Raw genomic sequence first — 24,874 nt, forward strand, 5'->3', positions numbered from 1 at the left:
TTTATGAAGAGTTGTGCTCCAATCACTACCACCCCTTTATCTCCCCCGCCTCTGGTAAAAACATCAGTGTACCCTCTGAGATCAATGTCTTTATATTTCACAGGAATGAGGTCATGTGGTATTCATCTATCTTTGCCTGGTCTATTTCACTTAACATGTCTAGGTTTATCCATTCTGCCACAGACAACAGAATTTCATTCCTTTTATGGCTTCACACAAACACACACACACACACACATGCACACATACTATAGTTTATTCATTCATTCATTGACAGAGTGCAAAGAGAACCTACAGAATGGCAAAGGTATCTTCAAACTACACATCTCATAAGAGGTAAATACATAGAATATATAAGGAACTCAAACAACTCAACAGTAAAGTGAAAGAAACCTACCTTGTCTAATTACAAACTAAGTTAAAGACTTGAATAGATATTTCTCCAAAGAAGACACAGAGGTGGTCAACATATATATGAGAAAATGTTCAACAACACTAATAATCATGTAAGTTCAAAGTGCATGATACATCACATTAGCCCCAATTAAAATGGCTATTGTCAGTTCAGAAGAAGAGGAAATTCAGAGGATCTGGACTCACACCAGGGTCTCCTAACAGGTATGACTTTTACTTTGTACCACTTCTACCATCTATTCTCTGTGTAGCTGCTTCAGTCACCTATGAAAATATCAGGTCAGATCACTCCACCTTAAAAGATTCCAATGTTTCAATGCAAATACTTTCAGTCGGAATAAATGCCATTGACCACAAGGTCCTTTATCACCTGGCAGCTTTGTCTCCCCAGTTGATTTTTTTTTCCATTACTAAACCTAAACAATGTCAACTCTCATCCAAAACCTTTGATATGTGACACACCCTCAGCCTGGAATATCCTTGCCACAGACCTTTAAATAGCCAGTTCCTTCTTCTTCGGTCTTCTACTCAAATCTCACATCAGAGACTGCCATGACATCTATAGCTGGCCATCATTTCCCTATTCCAGATGGAATTGATATGCAAAATTACTTCAGAAATTGTGTTTCCATCCCTTACATGTGGGTATAAACACACACGCACACAAATATATCTCACTTGATTAGGTGATATGATTGGTCTGTGTTGCCTGTTACTCTCTTCCCAACACTAAGAACAGATTCTGGTAGGCAGTTCTAAACACACACACACACACACACATTCACACACACACACACACACACACCTACGTATAAATATATGTATATGTGTTTATATGCCTGTGCACATGTGTGGGGGTGTTTGTGACATGAAAAATGAACTTTCTAGTCTAGAAGTTCTGTGAAGAAGATACTCAATCTATGAATATATAGGATTCAGCTGGTTAAAATTTCTGATAACAACTAGGAATAATCATCATCTTTTCTGGAAACATAGTGCCATTCCCTCTTCTATGATGGAACAAAAGCTTCCCTTTACCTTCTCCTGCACGTTCCTTAAACTTCTGTATTCTCCTGCTTCCCCCTACCATCTGGCCTGCCTGTGGGTATCACACATACCAATATTTTACTCGGTATTTCCCCATACATTTGTTTTTTTAAATGGTAGCTGCACACTAAATAATATTTGTTAAATGAGCTTTTTTCCCCTTGGGATGTTATTTTCTTGTCCCAAATCACATTACAATTAATCTAAGGCTATTCAAACACAAGGACATGCCTGTACTCATACATATATTGAAATATACTTTCTTTGTTTAAGGTGATCTCTTTCAACACATGGAAGCAATGCATTTCCTAGGAGTCACAGATGAGTCCGCTGCCAGGCCCAAGCTTCCTGTGGCAATATGTCACTGCAAAGAGCCTCCAGGACCACTGGTGCTTCCTTGCTAGGCACTTACTCTGTGTGAGCCTAGTGAGGCTCTGTGTGAACATTTCACTGAGGATAACACCCCCAGGCAAAGAGGTATTAGCTTGCATTGTCTCTATTACACAGAGGGCATGGGTCAGAAAGAGCTCAAGACATCTGCTCAAGGTCATAGCTTGCAACAGGCCTGAGCAGTGTTCAAATGCAGGTTGCTGTTTGGCACTGGAGCCCAACTGCATGACAGACGTTTTCTCAGGAAAGTATACTCAATCCATGCTTTGTTTCGCAATAAAACCCTCCTTCTCCCTAAAGAGCCTCATGTCAGAACGTTTATTTACTTATTTTGTTTAGTAATATAAATCCTGCACCCAGACACACAGATGACTTTGCTGCATATTCCTAAGTAACAAGCTCATTGAGAGCTGCTAAAAACAAGTGGAGCCTTCCTTTCCATTACTCAGTGACTTTAACTATCGTAAACTGAATCACTGCTTTTCATACATCCAAGCTTTTATTTTCATAATTATAGGCTGCTCTGGGACTCTTTTAAAGCCTCTATCTAGGTTCAGGACATTATAGCTTTCTTAGCATCATGGCTGATTCTCCAGGATAAGCCATATCATTTGGATTTCATGACTAAGAACAGGCTTGGAGGTTCTGTCTGATTCGTTAGCCCTTAGCACGACAGTGAAGAGTACCTAGGGCTGTTTTGGGTCTGGCCTCCAGTCCCTTCTCCTCACTCTCAAAGTAAAGTGAACTTACAGCTTTGTACATAGTTGTGTATCTACCTGCCTTGCTTTTTGTTCTACATGCCTGTGGGGCAGGCAAAACAATTTGAGCATAGTCATTTTTTAAGCAAACTACATAAGCACTTTCTCTTATTATATAGTGATATATATATATATATATATATATATATATCAGCAAAACTTTTATTGCCTTCCTGTCAGATATCATGCAAAAAAATTTTCAATTTACTTCTTCAAAAACAAACCTGCGGGGGAGGGGGGAGGGGGGTATGAGGGACAAGGTAACAAACAGTACAAGAAAAGTATCCAGGGGCTGGGGATATAGCCTAGTGGCAAGAGTGCCTGCCTCGGATACACGAGGCCCTAGGTTCGATTCCCCAGCACCACATATACAGAAAACGACCAGAAGTGGCGCTGTGGCTCAAGTGGCAGAGTGCTAGCCTTGAGCGGGAAGAAGCCAGGGACAGTGCTCAGGCCCTGAGTCCAAGGCCCAGGACTGGCCAAAAAAAAAAAAAAAAAAAAAGAAAAGAAAAGTATCCAATGCCTAACGTATGAAACTGTAACCTCTCTGTACATCAGTTTTATAATAAAAACTTAAAAAAAAAACCTGCTTGTGCAATAGTACCAATTCTATTCCTCTCCACCTCCACCTGAGTCTGCAAAGTATTCAGGCAGAAAGAGAACTCCAGACTCCTGATAGTACAGCATTTGTTCTGAAGATCCACAACATCCTCTGTTGAATCAAAACTGCCCTCATGTGATCCTTATACAAAACTAGGGCACATGGTTGGTGTTTGGGGAAATTCTTTATAGTAGGAAAGCAAAAGGTATTTAAGTACAAATAGGAATTCATTTGGGAAAGTAGAGGCTTCAACTCAAGCCTAAAATCTGTTCCCATAGATCTTGTTCTTGCTCTCTAAGAGTCATCTGAAATGCTTTCCTCACAGTTTCTCCTTGTATGCAGACTGTCATTAGGGTAACTGTAGAGTCGCAGTTCATTAGTGCTATTCTGACATACTTATTACTGTACTCTAAGGTACTCTTTTGGAGCAACACATCACAGGCCCACTATTACCATCACCTCCCTCCCTTATGACAGGGGCATGTATATGTCTTCTTTGAATCTTTCATCATGATTTCCAGATTTTATATTAACATAAGATTAATGTAGGCTAAATAGTCCTCTCCCTAGGATGGCACAATATCTCCATTCATGAATTTTCTCCAGCATTTTGCTTATGCTCCCTTTCGAGGAATGACAGCATCCTGGCTTAACCAATTCATACACTGTATCCTGTTCTGCTAGAGTCTCTAGTCATCTTGGTACCAACCATGGACCTGGCAGGACACTGTTCCAGTGACATCATTCAGTAGACCCTGACAAATTGAACTGGATATTCTCCTAATATCTTCCTTAGTTCATTATTTAAAACAAACAAACAAATAACTATTGATAACTTATTCTGACTGTGACACCAAACAGAAAGATACAAGGCAACTCCCAAGGATCTTTCAGCCCAATGGAGCAATTGCAAGTGGGACAAAAATTTGGAAAGCTGTGGAAGATAAGAGGATGGAGAAAATCTAGAAACAGAGTTAGAGGACTATGAGGCATTCTTCATGCTGGGCCATCTGAAAGTTGGGGGGTTGAGTGTGAGAGCTGAAGAGGACCTCTCAGTGAGAGAGAAGGGCAGCTATGTAGAAGTGTACAGTATCATTAGGCTGGAGGTAAAATCTTAAAAGCAAGTTCTGAAGGTCGCACTGACTTTCAGAAGCTTATTCTGGTAAATAGTATAGAAATTGATAATAAGTATTTAGTGAAAAATTTGTTCTCTGTCAGTGACTTGAGAATCATCAAAGTTGAGTTGTAACAAGGGACCCTGGGAGGACAGTGGGCGGAGACAGATACATTGAGGACAGTGCAGGCCTGAGATAGAATTTACTCTTACATTCTCTTCCTCATCTTTTATTTTGGTAAGTCTTGGGGATCAAATCCAGGGACCTCATTCATTCTAGGCAAATGCTCTATGATTGAGCTAATCTCCCAGACCTTGTTTTTTGTACTTGTTATTAAGAGTTAATAATAATTTAGGGGTTACAATTCCAAAAGTCAGGTCAGCATCATCCCTTTGGCTTCCTCCATTTCCTTCTTCCCATCCCCACCCTCAAGTTACACAGTTTATTTTTTTGCATAATATACACTGAATATGATGACTACATTTGCTCACCCTTCCTCCTTCCATTCCTGTGCCCTCCCCTTTGCTCATCCCCCAAAACATGTTTCTACTTCCTCAAAGAGCTTGTTGGGGTTTTCTTTTTTGACACATCTTGTGTTGTTATGACACTTTAAACTTACAATCTTTCTTTCTCTGTCTCCTGAGTGCTGAGGTTCCAGGTGTAAACCACCATGCCCACTTTGGTACTTAGAACAACCTATGCATAAGACTAGAGAAATACAAAGTTCTGAGTAGAAAAGGAAAAGCTCATGTGGGACAAGGTGGTGCTGCAGGGACCCAGGAAGCTAGAACTGACTATAAAACAATGTGGATTCATGGGTGAGGCTGGCTCTACAGAGAGGCAATGGAACAAACAAGAATTCACCAGAGGAAATGCTACTTAGACTTGGTCTCTAGTCAGTTTCAAAACATTCTACTCATCTACTAACATGCTTGTTAGTAGCCAAAACCTGAACAATATCCATCCAGGTTGGAAGGAAACCTAGAGGAAAAATTACAGGTGGGATCAGCACAGCAGAGAAACAGAGGAGGGAAGCAGAGTTAAGAAGGGGGCTTTTGGGGGCTTGTAAATGTGTCTAGAGAAAAGCCAGAGCACCAAATGTTCATCCTGCAGTTCTTATGCAGGGAAGAACTGGTTTCAGAGCAAGCTCACCTCTGTGGACACTGATTTCCCACTTGCTCTCCATCACCTTGTTACTCTTCTGTCTAAATATGTGCTTCTTTCTTGTCCTCTGGCAAGAACATCTATCTATCTAATGTAGTAATTGAATCAAATTTAATTTAAAGAAAATCAGAAGTCCTTTCCATGCATTGACATAAGAAAGCACTTAATCTCAATAAACTAGCAGTTAGGATGATGAGAAAATCTACAAGAGCTCAGAGGTACATAGCAAATCAAAATTCTCCCGATTCATATAAAGGAATAAGGCTAAAATAAGCTTTCTTTCTTTTTTTTTTCCTAAACCACATAACATAATAGATATTAGAATGATGGGTTGGGGCAATGAGCTGTGACCGCTGGTGATTCGAAGGAATCCCCAAACACTACCCACTGGTTTCACAGAACTGCACTGGCTCTGGAAAATGACATTTACAGAGACTCTTAATAAAATGAACATCTTTGGCTGCTTCATACATTATTGGATTTTTGGCATATATTTCAGAACTCTAATACCTTGACTTTGCCTATGAGTGAAGTGGGGATTCCCCACAAGACCATACTCCCAGCCTTGAAAATATTTTCATTACCCAAGTAAGAAGAAGTGAGAAAATGAAAGTTTCCTTACTCAGGCCAGATCGACAGCTTAATTCAGGTATGGTATGTTTTTATTATTTGCATTTCCTTTGGAATGTGAAAGATGTCTTCAAATCTTGTGATATTTGCTTTTAAAAAACAACAACATGCTTTTGTTCAGTGACCTATTGAATATAGAAAGAACCTGGCTGAATGGAACCATGACTTGCTAATTGAGCATATGCTCATATTTACCACCAATTAGGTAAACTGTGGATAACTTTTCAACATTGTCTTAGAATGCCCTTAAATAACCTTAATCAGTATTAGGTGCCCACTGGTACTTATGGTCTCCAAGCTTAAGAAACTTCACCTGAAGAATGAAAGGGCCTGTAGCACCCAGCTCCTGGTCTGCAGAATGCTTCATTGACACAGTGCTCTTTGTTTCAAGGTTATTCTCCATTTCTTTCTCCCTCTTCTTGACTGTTTTGAATTAGGAAAAAAAGAGCCATTTTATCAACTAATTATTAAGTAACTTGTGCACGATTGCACTTATGTGAGACATCAGAAAAGAGAACTCCATAAAGACAGAAAGGAGATCAGCAATTGTTAGGCTTTAGGGGATAGGACAATGGAAGTGACTCATTAATAGCTTTATGGTTTCTTCTGGGGGATGCAAAGTACTCTGGAGCTAGATGGCAGTGGCAATGGTTACCTGACCTTTGAATTATGCATTCTGAAGGGGATACTTTTTTAGAATGTAATTATAACTACCAAGAAAAAATTAAAAATAGCATGAATCTATGGCCCAGGATATAGACTCTGTAGGTTCAAATACATAACTACTCACAGAGAATACACACACACACACACACACACACACACACACACACACACACACTATACATAAAGTAGATTTCTACCATTCAATTGTATTAACAAATTTAATACATATGTAAATCAATAAACTCATACAATTAGAATCCTTCCATGTAACCAAAACTCAGATCTAAAGATAGATTGTTACTTGCTACTCAGAACCTACCCCATATAGCCTCCAGTGAAGACCCCCTCAAGGTAACCAAATCCAGTCTTCTAATACCATGAGGGAATTCTAGAATTTTTTTTGCTGGGGGAGAGGAGGTAATGCTTGGGGTCAAACTCAGAACAAGTGTTCAACCACTAAGCTATAGCCTCCTCTCTGCATGCTACTCTCTTCTAGCTTCTATTCCTGAACATGATACCATTTAGTTGTTAATTTAATTTTTATTGTTGAGGTAATGTACAGAGGGGTACAGTTACATACCTAAGGTAGTAAGTACATTTCTTGTCAAACCTGCTACTTCCTCCCTCATTTTCCTCCCACCTTCTCTCCTCACCAATTCCCCCTCCCTCAAATTGTATAGTTAGTTTATAACATATTGTCTTATAAGTATCACTGTTGCTTTGGTTTGCCTTTTATCCTTTGTCTCCCCATTTTGATGTTCCCCTTTCCTTCCCTAATTCAGATGAATGTATATACAATACCCAGGGTACCAAAACCAAATACAGCAACAACAGGGGCTAAGTTATAGGGAAGAAAAATGTAAAAGAAATAATTTCAAGTAGTACCTTTAAAATGACAACAACAATGAAAAACCACTTGTTTCCATATCTTGGGGTTCATTTTGCTTAGCATCATCTTATATGACCATATGTATGTAGTCATTGAGCTATTGTGATCCTCTACTAGGACTATGCTAGACATAAACTAATTGTTACCAATGAGGGAAAACAGAGTCTATGTTTCTTTGGGTCTGGCTCACTTCACTTAGTTTTGACAGCTCCTCTTTGTTGCTACAAAAGTCTATTTAAAGATGTTTGCCTTTCAGAACAACTAACTTTACTGAGCACTTATCAAATTGACTAGGCTATATATAGTCTCCACTTACTCAATTAAACATTAATCTAGGTGTTGCTGTGAGAGACTTTTGCAGATGTAATTCAAGTCTCTAATCAGTTGACTTTAAATGAGAGACAGATTACCTGGGTGGATCTGGTTTAATCAACTGGAAGGCCTTAAAAGAAAGGCCTTAGAGGGAAGACAATGAGAAGGGAGGGAGGAAGGAAGGGAGGGAGGGAAGGAGGGAGGAAAGGAAGGAGGGAGAAAAGGGTAACAGATAATAGTAAAAATGATCATTTTTCTGCAGCATATAATAAAAATGATATTTTTAGTTTTGCATACTAATAAACTAATAATGTATAGTAAACTATTTCAAAGGCTCCTTGATTATTTTTGAAGGCCAGTCACAGGTCATATTTTCTTCCTGTATTTTATCATTCTTAAGATGTGAGTCATATCACAAGATCACAATTTCAGGCTTTTGTATTCATAGAAGGGTGGTGGAGGTGTTTTTAGATGATCAGACTTTTCAAACTCCCTTATCCTTCAAAGCAATGTCAGTGAAAGGCTTCACCTGGCTGGATCCCCATGTCCATTTGAAGAACAAGGGCTCTTAGTTCTATTATCATACTTTCCCAATCCCACTCCTGCCTCAACTTATCCTGGAATGAGATAGCAGGTTGAAGATAACTATCCATAAAAATGGCTGCCTACTTACTAGCATCTGTCTTTTCTTCTGGTTTAACACTGACTAAAGAACAGTTTCCGGGTTTCTAACTAGAAGCATTTTTCTTTTTTCAAAAGTGAAAGTAAGGTCAAAATGGAAGTCTCAATTTTCCTTTTCCAATTTTTCCCACTCAAGTCTTCTTTAACTTAGTTTCACTAAATATCTTAAGCCAAACACAGGTCAGGATAAGGAAGTTGGGGGTCTGTCTCAGGCATATCCCAAATCTGGCCACTGATCTCCATCCCATCTCCAGCACCTTGCTCAAGCTATGGTGATGGCAAAGCCATCTCCAGCCAACATATCTGCCTCTCTGCAAGCTGAGCTATCAACAAAAGGTACTCCATGCTCTATTCTGAATTATAAATTAGGTAATGGCACTTGACTGCTTAAAATTGCACCTGAGCCTGGATAGGTAATGACACTAGAGGTTTATTGGTGGATTTTAGATAAGATGGAGATACAATGGCTAGCTTTTTTTTTTAAGAGTTATAATATTATAGAGATACACAGTGCAATATGCAACAATAAAATGACACCATAACTGCTTCAAATAGCACAGGCATTTCAGGTACAGGAAGTATACAGACAGGGTGAGGGCCTAGATAAAATCAGACTGACCATGAGTTGGAAATTACCGAAGCTGCATAATGCATCATCTGGACTTAGTATACTTTTCTACTTTTGTATATGTTTAATACTTTTATAACAAAACATTTAAAAATCCCAGCACATCCTCATTACCTTTAGAGTAAAACAGTAAGAACTTGCTGAGGTCAAGTTAACCCTTTGTGACCTTGCTTGTGTTTCCTCTGACTTCATTCTGTTCCAGCTCTGCCAGGAGCCACTGACCACCTACCCAGCTGCCCCTGGGCCTTCATCTTGCCAACCTCTTTGCCACCTCAGCACCTTTGCTTACGTGCTCTTCCTTTAGTATCCTTGAGAGACGCTACCCTGGAAATTCCAGGGTTGTCTTCCTTTCCTCCAGGTGACCCAGCTCCACCTCACACTCCAGCAAAGATCTTTCCTGACTGGCCCCTTGAAGGTGGCCTCCCTCCATGCTCTCCTACCACCTTCCTGCATCTCTTACTCCTCCTTTTTCTTTTTTTGCTTTCTTTCCTTCAGAATGTTTGGCAGTTTTTAAATCCCCTTTATATATTGGATCAATCCTTTAAAAAATGTATTCATTGCAAGCATCTTCTACACACTAGAACGCAGAAACGCTCTAGCAAACAGAGATGGTGTCTACTTACTTCTTTCACTTTTCTGTGCCATGCATAAGAGTAAAAGACTAAATATCACACAGTAAATGAATCCCTTGCTAACTTTAATGATTAAGGCTGTATACACAGCATACAAAAAGTTAAAAACATATATGTATTTTATATTGGAAGGCGGTATGTAGATGTAATATTAATGAACATTTAATACATACAGAATTCTTTTTCATTACATGTAAATACACAATATATACATTCTTACATGTTAGAATATTCTCACATATTAGTGCAACTAATAGCTACTATAGGTTTATTTTGAATTATAAACAATGTGTACACATGCATTTATATACATATATAAGTAGTTATTATGATATTAAACATGTTGTTAATTCACATGGAAAGAATATGATAGTTTATTCAGCTACTATTCTAGCAAGAAATGTTGTTACACATATTGTTGCCTAGCTTCAGACTTTCAAATTCATATGTAACATTCTTAGCTGGTGTAAACTGTGTTGGCATAATAAGTTTTGATTTCCTTTCAGATGTTTCTGGCTGCTACAAGAATTGATTTTTAACATTCTCCCCACTGACCTATAAGGCTGTGAGGAAGAGATATCGCTGCTTAATCTCAAAGATCCAAGCTGAGCTACATTCCTTGCCGTTGTGCACCTGTCACCTTCAAAGTCTGCTTCATTGTGTTCCTTTGGAGAAACACAAATGTATTAGTTACATAATACTGAGTGGCATGGTTTAACTCACCTTAAATTGATATTTTAATAATGATAGTGTAATATTTCTCATTGGAGGATAATTTAACCAGTTTATCATAGATATAGTATATTTTTATTTTCATACGGATCTTTCTCAATATAACATTTTGGTCTGAGCTGTGCAGGTACCCAAATGTGTTAGGAATAATACTTCATGATGTATAATTTCTTGGTGATGAGGAATGGGGAAAAGATACTAAAATACATCCAAACTCACTCAAATTTGAATTGGTAACTTTAAAGGGGAGGAACAGCAATGAATGGAAGATAGAGCATCTTGAATCCATACATTTGCATAAAATCAAATTATTGTAGATGCCACTCATTCAGTAATTCAAAGGACTTTCCTCAATCTGAGAGTATGGCTCAAGTGGTGAAGTAACTGCTTAAGAACTGAGTTGAGTACTGAGTTCAAACCTCAGTACTTCCCTTCAAAAGACCCTAACCTATCTGTCTGCCAGAACAACATGACGCACTCACACAGATTGATAACTGCCAAGGTCCAACCCTGTCAAGCAATCGCACGTGTGTTTAAACATATATTCTTAAATACTCCTTTCTTCCCCAGACACCTTAGAAACTGAACAAGAGAACAGTGAATAAAGACCCACTTAACCTCCATGTTAATGCACAGCAACACATTTGACAGTGTACAATCAAGTAATTTTAAATGTCCAAGGTGTCCCCGTCTGCTGCCCATTTGACAAAAGGAAGCCCGGAAAACATCACAGTTGGAAGCTGCTACTCATTCTTGCTTTGACTAAAGACGTATAATATATTTCCTAAACAGGTTGATTCCAGTAGGATGACACAATAAATACAAGCAAAAAGCAAAATCCACTGCAGAGATACTAGCAGTGTTTGAATATTTTAAACTTTTTTTTTTGTTTTAAAGTCAGTTCAACACTAGGAATATAATTTTCTTCAGTCTCATGGAGTACTGTTACACTGAAATGCTGTATGCCTCTGGCCTGAAAACCCAAAGGATCACTTTGTGTTTTGCCTATGTCTATCCTGGTTTATTTACAATTCTACAAAGTCCTTTACAACACATGGTCCTTACTCCTCACATCCCTGAGTTTGCCCTCTCCCACAATACTTGTTTGTCATTATCTGGGTTGTATGCAACTACCCTCCGAAACCTTCCATGACTCCTATCTAGATGTTAAATGCCAAGTGATTGAACTTTACCGTGTTTCTTCTTCTGACAGTACCCTGTAATTCACTTTCTGCATGTTTGTCACACATATCAGGTGATGATCTTGAAGACAATGGTACAATCCCATGTAAGCCTGCATGAAGCCTAGATTAAAATGACTTCTCATAAACACTGAACAAAATGAAAAAGAGAGATGGGCATCATGTAATGTCTGTATTCACAAGACTGAGGAAGAACAGCTATACATAGAGACCTGGTGTAAAAATGAATAACAAAGTTAAATAAAAATTAAAATAGAATAAAAGAATAGATGAAGCAAATCAATAGCAGTTGAACTTCCAATTTGCTCCCATCCACTTCCAGTAGAATTTTTTTTCTCTTTATTTTTTTATTCTCTTTTCAGTCTTAAATACAGTTGAAACTTCAACTTAATATTCATTAAGAGTGGTTAAAGCATTGTGGCACAATGGATTTCTACTGAAAAATTTATCACTGCAGTTTCTATAAGCAATGCTTTATATTTATGTAGTTTTAATTGCCACTTGCCTTTCTTTGAGAATGGAGATGTTGATATATGTTTTATTTCCTTCTTTATCACTTTAATTATACAGTGGTATATGAAAATATTTTCAATGTAAAATAATTCAAACACTATAGAAAAGTGAAAACTCCCCATTACCATTGCCGCTTAACCCACTTTCTGCCATTGAAATAATCTTAAATTATTCATCGCACAACTTTTGTTGCATTTAACTATATACTTAACACATACATGGTCTATGTTGCTTGATAATTTGGCCTATACATAATTCATGCAGTTCTGATCAAAGATGATCAGAACTCTTAATCACACTTTTTAAGTGCCAGTGCTTGTCTTCAGTCATCTGTGTTGACTAAAAGTTTCGGTTTCTACTTTTTCATTCTTTTAAATCCTTGGCTGTATCTTTTTCATTGTGAGTTTTTTGTTTTGTTTTTCTTTTTAAAATTTATCGTCGAGGTAATATACAGAGGGGTTACAGTTACATACCTAAGATAGTACATTTCTTGTTAAACTGGTTACCTCCTCCCTCATTTTCTCCCACTTTCCCTCCTCTCAAACCCCCCACCCACAAGTTGTACAGTTGGTTTACTACATATTGTCTTGTAAGTACTGCTGTTGCACTGGTTCACCTTTTACTCTTTGTCTCCCCATATTGATGTGCCCCTTTCCTTCACTAATTATTTTCCCTCATTGATTCTAATTAGTATATGTCTAGGATAGTCCTAGCAGATGATCACAATAGCTCAATATCTATGCACATATGATCACATAAGATGATGCTAAGCGAAATGAACTCAAAGTTATGGAAACAAGTAGTTTATCATTGTCGTTGGTTTTTCTTTTGAAATAGTGTCTCTTAATGTAGCTGAGGCTTGTCCTCAAACTCACTATGTAGTACAGGCTTGATTCAAATGTTTGATTTCCCTGCCTCAGCTTTCAGAGTGCTGGGATTACATGTGAACTACAAAACTAAGCTTCTTTGAAAATATCTTTTTATTAAATGGTATCTTCACCAAAGTTGATCCCAAGTTCAATACTTAAAGATATTATTTCTGAACAGTATGCACAATCTCATTAAAACATGATATATCTTCATATTCTCACTGCTATATATATGTATACATACAGATGTATACATACTTACATCTCTATATACACATACATCATATACACACACACACACACATTTTTTTGTTTTTAAATTTCTTCTCACTGTGATGATATTAACTATTTTGTGCATGACCAAACCCAATGTGGAGATGCCTGGACTCACACAGAAATGAAACACACCATATAGATACCAGTAGTACTCAACTCCCACGAGCAAACATCCTGGTACCAAAATTAAGGACTCGTATGAAATTCATATTTAACATCAGGAGGGAGAGAGTTTGACGAGTGTCTTCACATAAGTTATTTTATTTAATTAAGTTAATATCCTCTGAGACAGCAAGTGTTTCTCATCCTTTATGCAAAACAAGGTAAGCCTTCTATTCAAGTATCACAAGATCCTTTGCATATTACAGAGTGGAAAGTAGCCCCAGAAATACCTCACTGAACCATAGCTCTATTGAGTTGGAAGCTTTCTAGGTTTCTATTATGGTTTGGCACCGAAAGTCTTGTTTTTTAGTATGATTATTCATGTCAAGAGAGAGGAAGTCTCAATGAATTACTTTAACAAAATCTGATTTCTAAAACTGCCTCTTCAACAAATGGTTCTGGGAAAACGAAATCCTCACATATTACCTTGCACTAGCATCAATTCAAAATGGATGAAAGACCTCATTGTAAAACCTAAAACTATAAAATTGTTACAGAAAAGAGTAGTGGAAACATTAGGCCTTCTACCCACAGGTACAAACTTTCTAAGTGAAGATCTAGAAGCATAGCAAATCAGAAAAATACTAAATAGGACTGCATCAAATTAAAAAATTTCTGTACAGCAGAAGATATAGCCAACAAACTAAATAAAACAACCTATAGAATGTAAGTTTTGGGGTCTGGGAATATGGCCTAGTGGTAAAGTGCTTTCCACACATACATGAAGCCCTGGCTTAGATTCCTCAGCACCACATATAAAGAAAAAGCCAGAAGTGGCGCTGTGGCTCAAGAGGTAGAATGCTAGCCTTGAGCAAAAAGAAGCCAGGGACAGTGCTCAGGCCCTGAGTCCAAGCCCCAGACTGGAAAAAAAAAAGAATATAAGTTTTTTTTTTTCCCAGCTATCAGTCAATGTCCTAATATCCAGAATATACAGAGAGCTTAAAAATTAAACCTTCAAAAACCCAATAACCCAAAAATGTATGAATGAGCTAAAATGTTTTATCAGAAGAAAGCAAAAAATGGCTAATAAACACATGGGGAAATGTGGCCCTAAAAGGAATACAAATCAAACAACATTGAGATCTCACCTCACCCCAGTTAGAATGGCTATTATGAAGAAAACAAACAATAACAGATCCTGGTGAGGACGTGGCATAAAGGGAATCCTAATACAACACTGGTAGAAATGTAAATTCTAGAAAGTAGTATGGTGGCTCTTCAACATATTAAGCATAGAACTACCCTGTGATCCAGCAATTCTACTCTTGGTCATTCTTCCAAAAGATGACAAGCCAGGAGACAGCCCAATCATCTTTGCTGCAGCACTATTCACCTAGTCAGTGTATGGAATCAGCCCAGATGCCACAAAATGGATGGATGGGTCAAAAGGTGTGGCATGAATATAAAATACATATAATTTTACTCATCCATCTTTTTTTTTTTTGGCCAGTCCTGGGCCTTGGACTCAGGGCCTGAGCACCATCCCTGGCTTCTTCCCGCTCAAGGCCAGCACTCTGCCACCTGAGCCACAGCGCCCCTTCTGGCCGTTTTCCATATATGTGGTGCTGGGGAATCAAACTGAGAGCTTCATGTGTAGGAGGCAAGCACACTTGCCACTAGGCCATATTCCCAGCCCTTACTCATCCATTATAAAGAATGATATTGCAATATTTGTAAATAAATCAAAAGACTTGGAAAAAATGATGTTAGTTAAAGTAAGTCAGGTCCAGAGAGACAAGAATCCATATTCTCCCTTTACATATGGAAGCTACATTTTGCTTACAGACTCCCAAGTAAATACATTGGGTGTTATGCAAATGGATACACATATATCAATGGAAATATGGCTGATTCAAGGGCTATTTCAAATAATATAATTCCTTAGAAAGCCAGAATCGATGTTAAGGAGTTTGAGTACCACGAAGCCAGTACTTGAAAGTGATTAGACAGGGTTGAGGAGAGAGGGGTAGATGAAGAGTAGAGTGGGATATTCAGATAAGAATTTAATATTTAAAATTAAGAGGAAAGGGACAGGTAGGAAAGAGATAGGTAAGAAACGATGAAAGGTGACATTGATCAAGGCATTGTATTTACAAACTGCTTTGTTAAATGGCAACTTCTTTGAATAGCTACTCAAAAATAATAGTTTTAAAAAACACTTTCAATTTTAAAAGTGGGAAGAACAGGGCAACAGTTGTTCATGCCTGTAATCCTAGCGACTCAGGAGCTGAGACCTGAGGACCAAAGTCATCTCAGGGAAGAAAGTCCATGAAACTTGTATCGCCAATTCACCACCAAAAAGTAGAGCTGTAGCTCAAGTGGTTGAGTGGTAGCCTTGAGCAAAAAAAAAAAAAAAAAAAAAAGTTCAGGGACAGTGCCCAGGTCTTGAGTTTAAGCCTCAAAAGCAGCACAATTATGAGTATGAGTATGAGTATGAGTGTGTGTGTGTGTGTGTGCACATGCACATGCATACACACATAAAGTTGGAAAACTCCTTGGATACAGACTAGTAGAAGCCAATAATTCACACATTTACACCATATATAACTTCATTGTATACCTTCTTTCCTTTACTTTTTTTTCAATGACTTCTGTTATTTTTCTCAAGAACTAATCTACAATATGAAATATCAAGGAATGAAGCCCACTGAAATTAATGTAAAGTGGATAGGGCTATTACACCACTGGCATTTACCTATCGTTAATAATATTAATATTTGAAAAAAGTTATTTCTGCCAAAAGTAAACCCATACTTTTATTGTAAGCTTATGAAATTCCTCTAATGTTGAACACAAAACTCTGCAAAAAAGAGGAAATTTTCCTATACTCCACTAGCTCTACTAAAAAAAGGTAAAAGAAAAAGGGAAAGCACATTTTAATACCAAGAAAGATGAATGGGAAATGCCTTCTAAAATGTTGAGAAGCATGAAATAAAAGGTTAAAACATTTCATTATGCATATGTTATGCGGAACCTTGAAGCAATATCGCCTACATGAGAATGACACTTTAAAGATGAGTGAATATGGTTTCTGAAAGTCTCGAATGATCAATTCATTTTTAAAACTCTTAATGCAGTAACACTCTTCTTTTGCTGACAGATGACAAGGTTCAGGAAAGACAAAGATCACAGCTGAGAAAAATTGTTGGCACCCAATTCACTTCCCATTTATGCCAACCCTTCTCTCTCAGTCATTCTCTCTCTCCCACTATCTCTCTCTCTCTTTCTCTCTGTCTTATCATACAACAAAGCAAAAGAGGAAAGTACTGAATATGAAAACTAGAGAGATTCCTCATGACTGAATCTTGGCAAGTACAAATGCATTAGTAATGGAGCTGATTCCTGTGACCTTTTCAATTATGATAATCCCTCAAAGAAAATTAAAGCCATTTTTAAAACACGGTCCATGGAATTTCACAGAAAATTGAAGAACATATTTAGGGACATCACTGCCATTTTTCTAAGTATGTGCATACATAACACAGGTCGGTTTTACTTTGGAGCCTCTTTGGGGTTGATTATTTGAGAGCAAAGGCTAGAATTAATTAAAGACTTTTTTGTAAAGCTTCTATTTCCAGATTCTTTGCCATTCTCTTCACACATTTACATTCTGAAATGGGAAAATCTAAAGGGGGGAAGATACATACTTATTTCTCCCTCATGATGAAACTGGTAGTTGGATGAATAACTGATACTTCATCTAAAATGGACCCTTGTGTTTGGAACATGATAAATAGGTGAGTGACGTTAGAATCCCTAGATTTCCATTGGATTTTTAGTGAGCAAGTTTTCCCCAAACATGGAATCATTCAAAGATTCATATTTAAAGGAAGATGATGATGAAGAAGCTTATTGTGTTCAATTCCCACTTACTGAATAAGAGGACTAAATACTTAATGAAATCAAAGATTAAGTCACCCACAGACTTGAATATGTTTATTCAAGCCACATTCTGAGGGGAAAGAAGAAAGAAAGAGCAGAAAAACAATATCAACAAGCCAGATCTGCCCCAATGGAGAGCGGGAGTGGGACATCATAGTGGCCTCAGTTTCTATTTGTCTCTCATTCTCTTACTGTCTACAAGGCTCATAGGCCTCAGCTTCTCATGGTTTATACACATAAAAAGCATAACAGATTTGTAGCACTGGCACCAGAAGGTTTAAACAAAAGATACAAAAAGAATTTTGAAAATATGAAGTACTATATAAACAAGCAAATGCCATTATAACTACTAGTTCTGGTTTCACAAAGTTAGAACTTCTCAATCACTGAGCAGTTATCTACCACAGCAGGACAAAGGCCATTACTAAAAACTATAAAATGAAGTCCAATCAACAGGCACCATTCTATAACTGCTTGCACATGTGCTTGGAGAAAATGATATCTATGTTCATTTTTACATCTGTGATCCTGATAATAAGTAAGAGCCACTTTGCAATTTAAAACCTATACAAATTGACTGGTAACTAGACTCTTTGAATTCCATCACCAGAACAGAACATCAATCTAAAAATATATGCTATACAGGATGCAAAGGGCTAATGCAGACTTCACTATCAGGATTATGACCCTTAATTTCAATAGATATGTGTTCTATTGTTAGGCTTCATGCATAATAAGAGCCCACACTACGCAAGTACAAATAAACTACTCTGTAAGAGAGTTCTTTGCTTTGGTTCAATTCAAATACCACAGAACAATGAAACAACCGGAAGAAGGATGAAGTAGAACTCTTGGAGAGAAGCCAGTTCTGCAAGAATTGAGATGAGAAAGAGAACCCCAACCTATACTCCCATGTTTGTGGAAATCAAGTCCCAAACAGCTGGCAGGGGATGAGCATGCCTTTGCAATTCATTCCCCACCATGTTCCCGACTGCAGACCCAAGGTTTATATCTGCTTTGAAAGAATCAAGCCAATAGGAATTAAGCCATTTCTTCTGTAGGGAAAATGTTGTAAGGTTAACTCATGGTGAGAAACAGAGAAGCCACATTCTGAGGGATTGAATTGTGAGTCTTTCTTGGAATGCTTGTGGTTATAGGTAGACTCCTGTCACAAAGACCTGCAGCCCCTCAAATACTCAACACTTGCAGAAAACTGAGCCATGAGAGCAGGAGAGGAAATAAAGAGCAGAAAAACAATACCAACAAACCAGATCAACCCCAATGGAGAGCTGGAAGCGAGACACCATCATGACTGGAGGAGAGTCAGGAAACAGGAGACATAGCAGACAGCACATGTGTGTGAACTGCCCTGCCTCTTGGAATTCAGGCATGCCTAATACCTGGGAGGTGGGATTTCACTTTCCTCCATCATGAAGGCAAGATGGCACCAGTTAAACCCAATTCCCTATCCATCATGTGGCCAAAATAGCAGTCTGCCCACTAAAAAAAAATAGTTGAGAGTGATTTAAATGTACCAAGGTTTTCCCACACAGAAAGGAATAAAGAAACCACTTCAGGACCTTGGGAACCTCTTCTAATAATGCCGATTTATTTTTAAGAATTTAAAAGCAAATATTGTTATCCACAGTCTCATCACAATGAATGCTTTTGAACATTAAGGCTAGGAATGCACTTGCAACACTTCTGAGAGAAACGAGAACAGGAAGAAATCACTTTACTAAAGAAGTTTAAACACAGATTTAAATACAATTTAAACACAGCCTGGGCTATGAAACCCTGTCCCTATCCCATGAAAAAACTCTTCTAAATTTTTTCTACAGTGATAATTTCATTTCTTATTAGGTACAAAGGAAATATAAAAGGGTTAGCAGATATGACAAAGTTAATCAATGATAAGACTAGACATGCAGGTGAATTCAAAAAAATCCTTCTCTTTCTTGTTTGAGTTACTTTTATACTAAAAATCTTTAATTTTATAGGATTTCATGATACCTCAAGCTTTCCAGTATCAAGGAGGACAGTCAGCATGCAAACAAATATATTTACTTACATGTTATTTATTGCAATGAGACAAGAAAATAATTGTACATTGAGGTACCATCTTTCTTTTAATCTCTAGGGGGTTTTGGTCTTCCCCTGAAAGGTTCAACAAAAAAAAGAGAAGGGTTAAGGATGCAGGTCGATAGCAGAAACCTTGCTTAGCAAATTGAAATAAGAGTTGGAGAAACAAGTTCTCAATTGTCTGGCTATCATTTGGAGAGGTTAAAAATGCTGGTTCCATTCCCTAATGATGGGAATCTGTTTTGTTCTCCTAACTCATTATGGCTTCCATGGCTTGGCCCACCAACTACCCTTCCCCTAGGAAATGCTCCTGAAATTCTCCATCCCAGAATCTTAATCTAAATATGAAAGCTGACTCCCCAACAGTCTCAGGTGATAGGCCACCTCAAAAAACAAATTCCCAATGCCACATCTGTACCATAAACACACCAAACTCTTTGACCTCTCCAGCTACCTGGATCCCTGGCCCCACCTAGTATTTTATTTAAGTCCTTCCATCTCTGCCCCAATCATGCCTGTGTCTCCTGACTCTTGCCAGGTCACCATGTCATCCCTCTTCAACTCTCCATTAAAGTTGATTTTATCTGTTGAAGAGGGTTTCTGCTCTTTATTTTAATACCCTCATAACTCTGTTTCCTAACACCTAACATGCATTGTTAACTTGCTAAGAGAATTTATAGCTAAGAATGAGTTAGGTTTCTTGCTTTCATTTTCAACCTTTAAGATTAAAATGGGTTGTTATAAAAGAAGTAGTGGGCCAGGCACTGGTTACTCACACCTGTAATCCTAGCTATTCAGGAGGCTGAGATCTGAGGATCACAGCTTGAAGCCAGCCTGCGCAGAAATGTCCTTGAGACTCTTATCTCCAACAAACTATGCAGAAAAATCCAGAAGTAGTGCTGTGATTCAAGTTATAGAGTACTAGCCTTGAGCCTAGAGAGGCCCTGACTTCAGGCCCCAGGATGGGCAAAAGAGGAGGAGGAAGAAGAGGAGGAAGAGGAGGAAGAGGAGGAGGAGGAGGAGGAGGAGGAAGAGGAGGAGGGAAGTAAGTAGTGGGCTTACTATAATTATATCTTATGCTCTTTATCATTATCATCAACAGTAATTTCATAATTCATTATTGTTATTTATCTAATTTCTGAGTAATTTTAATGTGCTCCCTACCTTTCAAGTAAAGAAGTTTGGTTAACAACCAAAAGATCAATCACAGTTGCTGGTTAAGAAAATGGAAAACGCACTGAAGTCCACTATAAAAGCAAGGTATTTAATTATTTTGAAACTTGATTGTATTTGGGAGGGGCTTACTAAAACTGTGGAGCAAATAAAAAATACATGCATACATTAAATTTCCTTGTTTCACATTTTTTTTCCTTCCTTCCTTCCTTCCTTCCTTCCTTCCTTCCTTCCTTCCTTCCTTCCTTCCTGCCTTCCTTCTTTCCTTCCTTTGTAACTGTGAATAAGAGTGTACAAGAGGGCTGGGAATATGGCCTAGTGGCAAGAGTCCTTGCTTCCTATACATGAATCCCTAGGTTGTATTCCTCAGCACCACATATATAGAAAAGGCCAGAAGTGGCACTGTGGCTCAAGTTGGCAGAGTGCTAGCCTTGAGCAAAAAGAAGCCAGGGACAGTGCTCAGGCTCTGAGTTCAAGGCCCAGGACTGGCAACAACAACAACAAAAAGAATGTACAAGAGGAACTGGCATGGTAGTGTACAATTGTAATACTAACACTGGAAATCCTGAGGCAGAAGGATTACAAGTTCCAGGCCAGGTTGGCTCACATAATGGGACCCTATTTCAGAAACAAAAAATTTACTTACAAAAAACGAAAGTTATCAAAAGAAAGGTGAACTTTATAGAATATTCTGATATATTTTTTTCCTATCTAAAGATGAGCCTTTCTAATATTATCAATATTTAAAAGCCTTCAAATGTCTTATTTGATTTAAGCTCCAGGCATTATGCTACTAAATTGTTTCTCAGTTTTTACCTGTTTTTGTCATTTGCCTTTTCACCAAACTCTTCTGCACAATTATTTTTGCACAGCACATACTACTACCAGGCAAATCATAGTTTCAAGGGTTTGTTGTTTCTGTTGCAAGATATAAAATCATCCCAGATGCCCTTCAACAGATGTGAAGGAAATTGTGGCATATATTCACAATGGAATTATACTTAACCATCAGAATAATGATATACTGATTGTAAGGAAATAGAAAGACTTGAAAAAATTATATTAAGCAAAGTAAGGTAGATCCAGAGAAAGATAGGTTGTTTCTCTCATTTGTGATAGTTAGAATGTGCCTATAAATCTATAAGTAAACACACTGGGTGGTAAGCAAGAGGTTACAAATGAGTAAAGTGAAGTTAAAAGGCTCTATAGTGAGCACAAATCATGCAATTCTTTAAAAAGACAAGTGAAAGCCCTACAAAATAAGTATCAGGAAACACATATTTGCAAGAAATTTGGGTGGGCACAAAGGAAGAGGTATAGAAGGATGAAGGGGAGAAAGAGGGAGAATGCAGACAAGAATTCATTGTAGATACCACAGAACTGAGAAATATTAAGTAGAGGGCAAATCAAAGGGAGGATGAAGAAGGTGACACAGTTCGAGATGCACTATACACATAAACTACTTCATTAACAGGCAAAAAATTAAATGTACAACCTAAAATTAAGATAAATAAGGGAAGGAAGAGTTGGAAGTGCTAGGTGAGAATGTTTAAAGCGGTGACAGCAATCAAGATGCGCTGTATTCATAAACTGCTTCAGTGAATGGCAACTCCTTTGAACAACTATTTAATGTTGCTTGTTCTCCCTCTTTCTTGTCAAAGATGTTGCTTCCTTCAATGCTGTAGCTTCAACACCGAGAATAATACCAAGCCCAGAGCAGGAACTGACAGAAAAACTGGCTCATTAGTTAACTTCAATCTCTTAACATTTTTCCTTCAGTAAATGTCTTCTTGATTTTTAGCTTGGTAAATGTCTCCCTGAAATAGAACCTACACATTCCAATCTGAAGAGAACTGACTTTGCCCTATTTCCCTATTTCTCTTTCTTCTTGCTGTTATATAGAATATAGTCATAGCGGCTGAAAGGCCTTTGGGACAGCACTAACATATGGTGAAGCTTATACTTACACACACATACACACACGCGCGCGCGCGCGCGCGCACACACACACACACACACACACACACACACACACTTCCTCCCCAGGTTCCACTACTCTACTTATTGTTAGCATAAAAGCATACTAGAAAGAAAGAAAGAAAGAAAGAAAGAAAGAAAGAAAGAAAGAAGGAAGAAAGAAAGAAAGAAAGAAAGAAAGAAAGAAAGAAAGAAAGAAAGAAAGAAAAAAGAAAGAAAGAAAGAAAGAAAGAAAGAAAGGTCTATTCTCTAACCAACTGATCTGTGAGTCAATAGATAAATTGGCATAGTTTCACTTGAACCACAATGGCCTTGATTAACCTTCTTATTTTTTCACTGTGATGTCAATGTTCAATCAAAAACTGAAAAATTTGAGAGACTCATATTTAACAATGCAGATAAAGTAAGTGGACTGTTTTCTTTTCGGTCTACTGTTCACAAAGTTTCATAGAGTTACCTCTAAACATTTTCATTTTATTCCCTGGAATAAGTCCCTGAGCAAGTGGCATCCATGGATGGTCAAAAAAAGAACACTTGATGATTATAATACAGTCATTCATTCAACAACTGAACAAAACAGTCATGGTCCTGTTCTTGTGAGCTTATTATCAGTGAGAGACAAAGAAAGAAGTAACACAATTAGCACCAATAATAAATGTTTGTCTTCATAGAACTGTTGTCAAATACATATGTCAAAGAACTGTTAAGGGAACAGTAAGTTAGTGCTTCAATTCTGCATAACCAGACTCTATGATTGTCACATGAGCACAGGTTAAAATCATTCAGTTCAATACATGGCTATGTCTTTTGACTAAATTCCTCCCTACTATTCTAAGCAACTAACTTCCTTTAGAAGATAGAGGTCATTTCAAATATTTAATCCATAAGCATGAGTTCAACAGCTGAAACTTTATCTCAAGTAAAGTAATATTTGTAACTATGAGGAACAATCAACACTATTGCACAGTATGTAGGTAACCTGTACATTACACTGTTTTACAGTGTTATTCCAACATCTAGTTCTGTAATGGACTTTAACTTTGTGTGTGTGTGTGTGTGTTTGTGTGTGTGTGTAAGTCAGATAAGGAATTGATCAGATGTCAACCTCCAGCAGACACATAGGACTAGATGGACTCTACTTGAGTCAGTGGGGAGGATGGAAATAATTTATTCTAGGAATCCTGACAGTTACTATCATCTACCATCATCTAGACTCTATTAAATGCCTTGCATAGTTGAAAAAAAACTTAAGCAGATCTTATACCATTCCCCTTTACTTCCACCACTTAAGAAAACTCAATCAAAGATGGAAGGTAAAAGTATCAGTGCCTGTCAAGGCAAGATATTGAAGGTAGCTTCCCAGATCACAGCAATTGTCAGGAGGTTCAGGTGTTGTGATGAGCCTTCAAATACATTGTGACATATTTTCAACTGTTCATTCCAGTGTTCAATACTTCAATTATTTTAAGTCATATTCTACCCTACCAAACAGCAAGAAAGGCTTGCCCACAGAATAGACCTGTGTACACATATACGTATATGCAGACAGAAAGGATTTCCATAAAGGAATGGGAATGGGATAGAATATTGCTTAGTGGTGTAGAGATGCCAGAGATCCTAGCTTCAGTCTTCATCACTGCAAGAGACAGAGAGAGGAGAGAAAAGAGCAAGACGAAAGAAAGGTTATAGCATGGTCACTTTCTAAAAATACTTTCAAAGGATCTATAATCTTCAAGTTTGTACTGAATTATTCATTTAAACTTATTAAAATAAGAATTTAGGTAATACTTCTGAATATAACTCAGAATAATGTAACAAGATACTCATGAGCCTTCAAAAAATTCATGTTGATGAACAGCAAATAGGTTTTAGACTGATTTTCTGCTTCTCAATGGCACCATCACCTAAGCAAATTCTGTTGCCCCAAAGCCACAGATTATAATGCACTGAGCTTTTGAAATGAGGCCTCCATGAAAAAGTGTAACTTTTAGAATCCTCTCCAGTACTGTCCTATAGACAGAAGATTGAACACATGTTGCCTGTTTATGAGAAAAAGACAAAAGAAACCATCTTGAATTG

At 37.7% G+C, this 24,874-nt stretch overlaps 1 protein-coding gene across 4 annotated transcripts in view; it reads right to left on the reverse strand.

The window, feature by feature from the left end:
* Window positions 1-24,874, reverse strand: part of Fhit (fragile histidine triad diadenosine triphosphatase) — a 1,290,154-nt gene that overhangs the window by 425,491 nt on the left and 839,789 nt on the right. The window lies entirely within an intron of this gene.

This window comes from Perognathus longimembris, chromosome 10, assembly GCF_023159225.1.
Source record: "Perognathus longimembris pacificus isolate PPM17 chromosome 10, ASM2315922v1, whole genome shotgun sequence".
NCBI classification, from domain to species: Eukaryota; Metazoa; Chordata; class Mammalia; order Rodentia; family Heteromyidae; genus Perognathus; species Perognathus longimembris.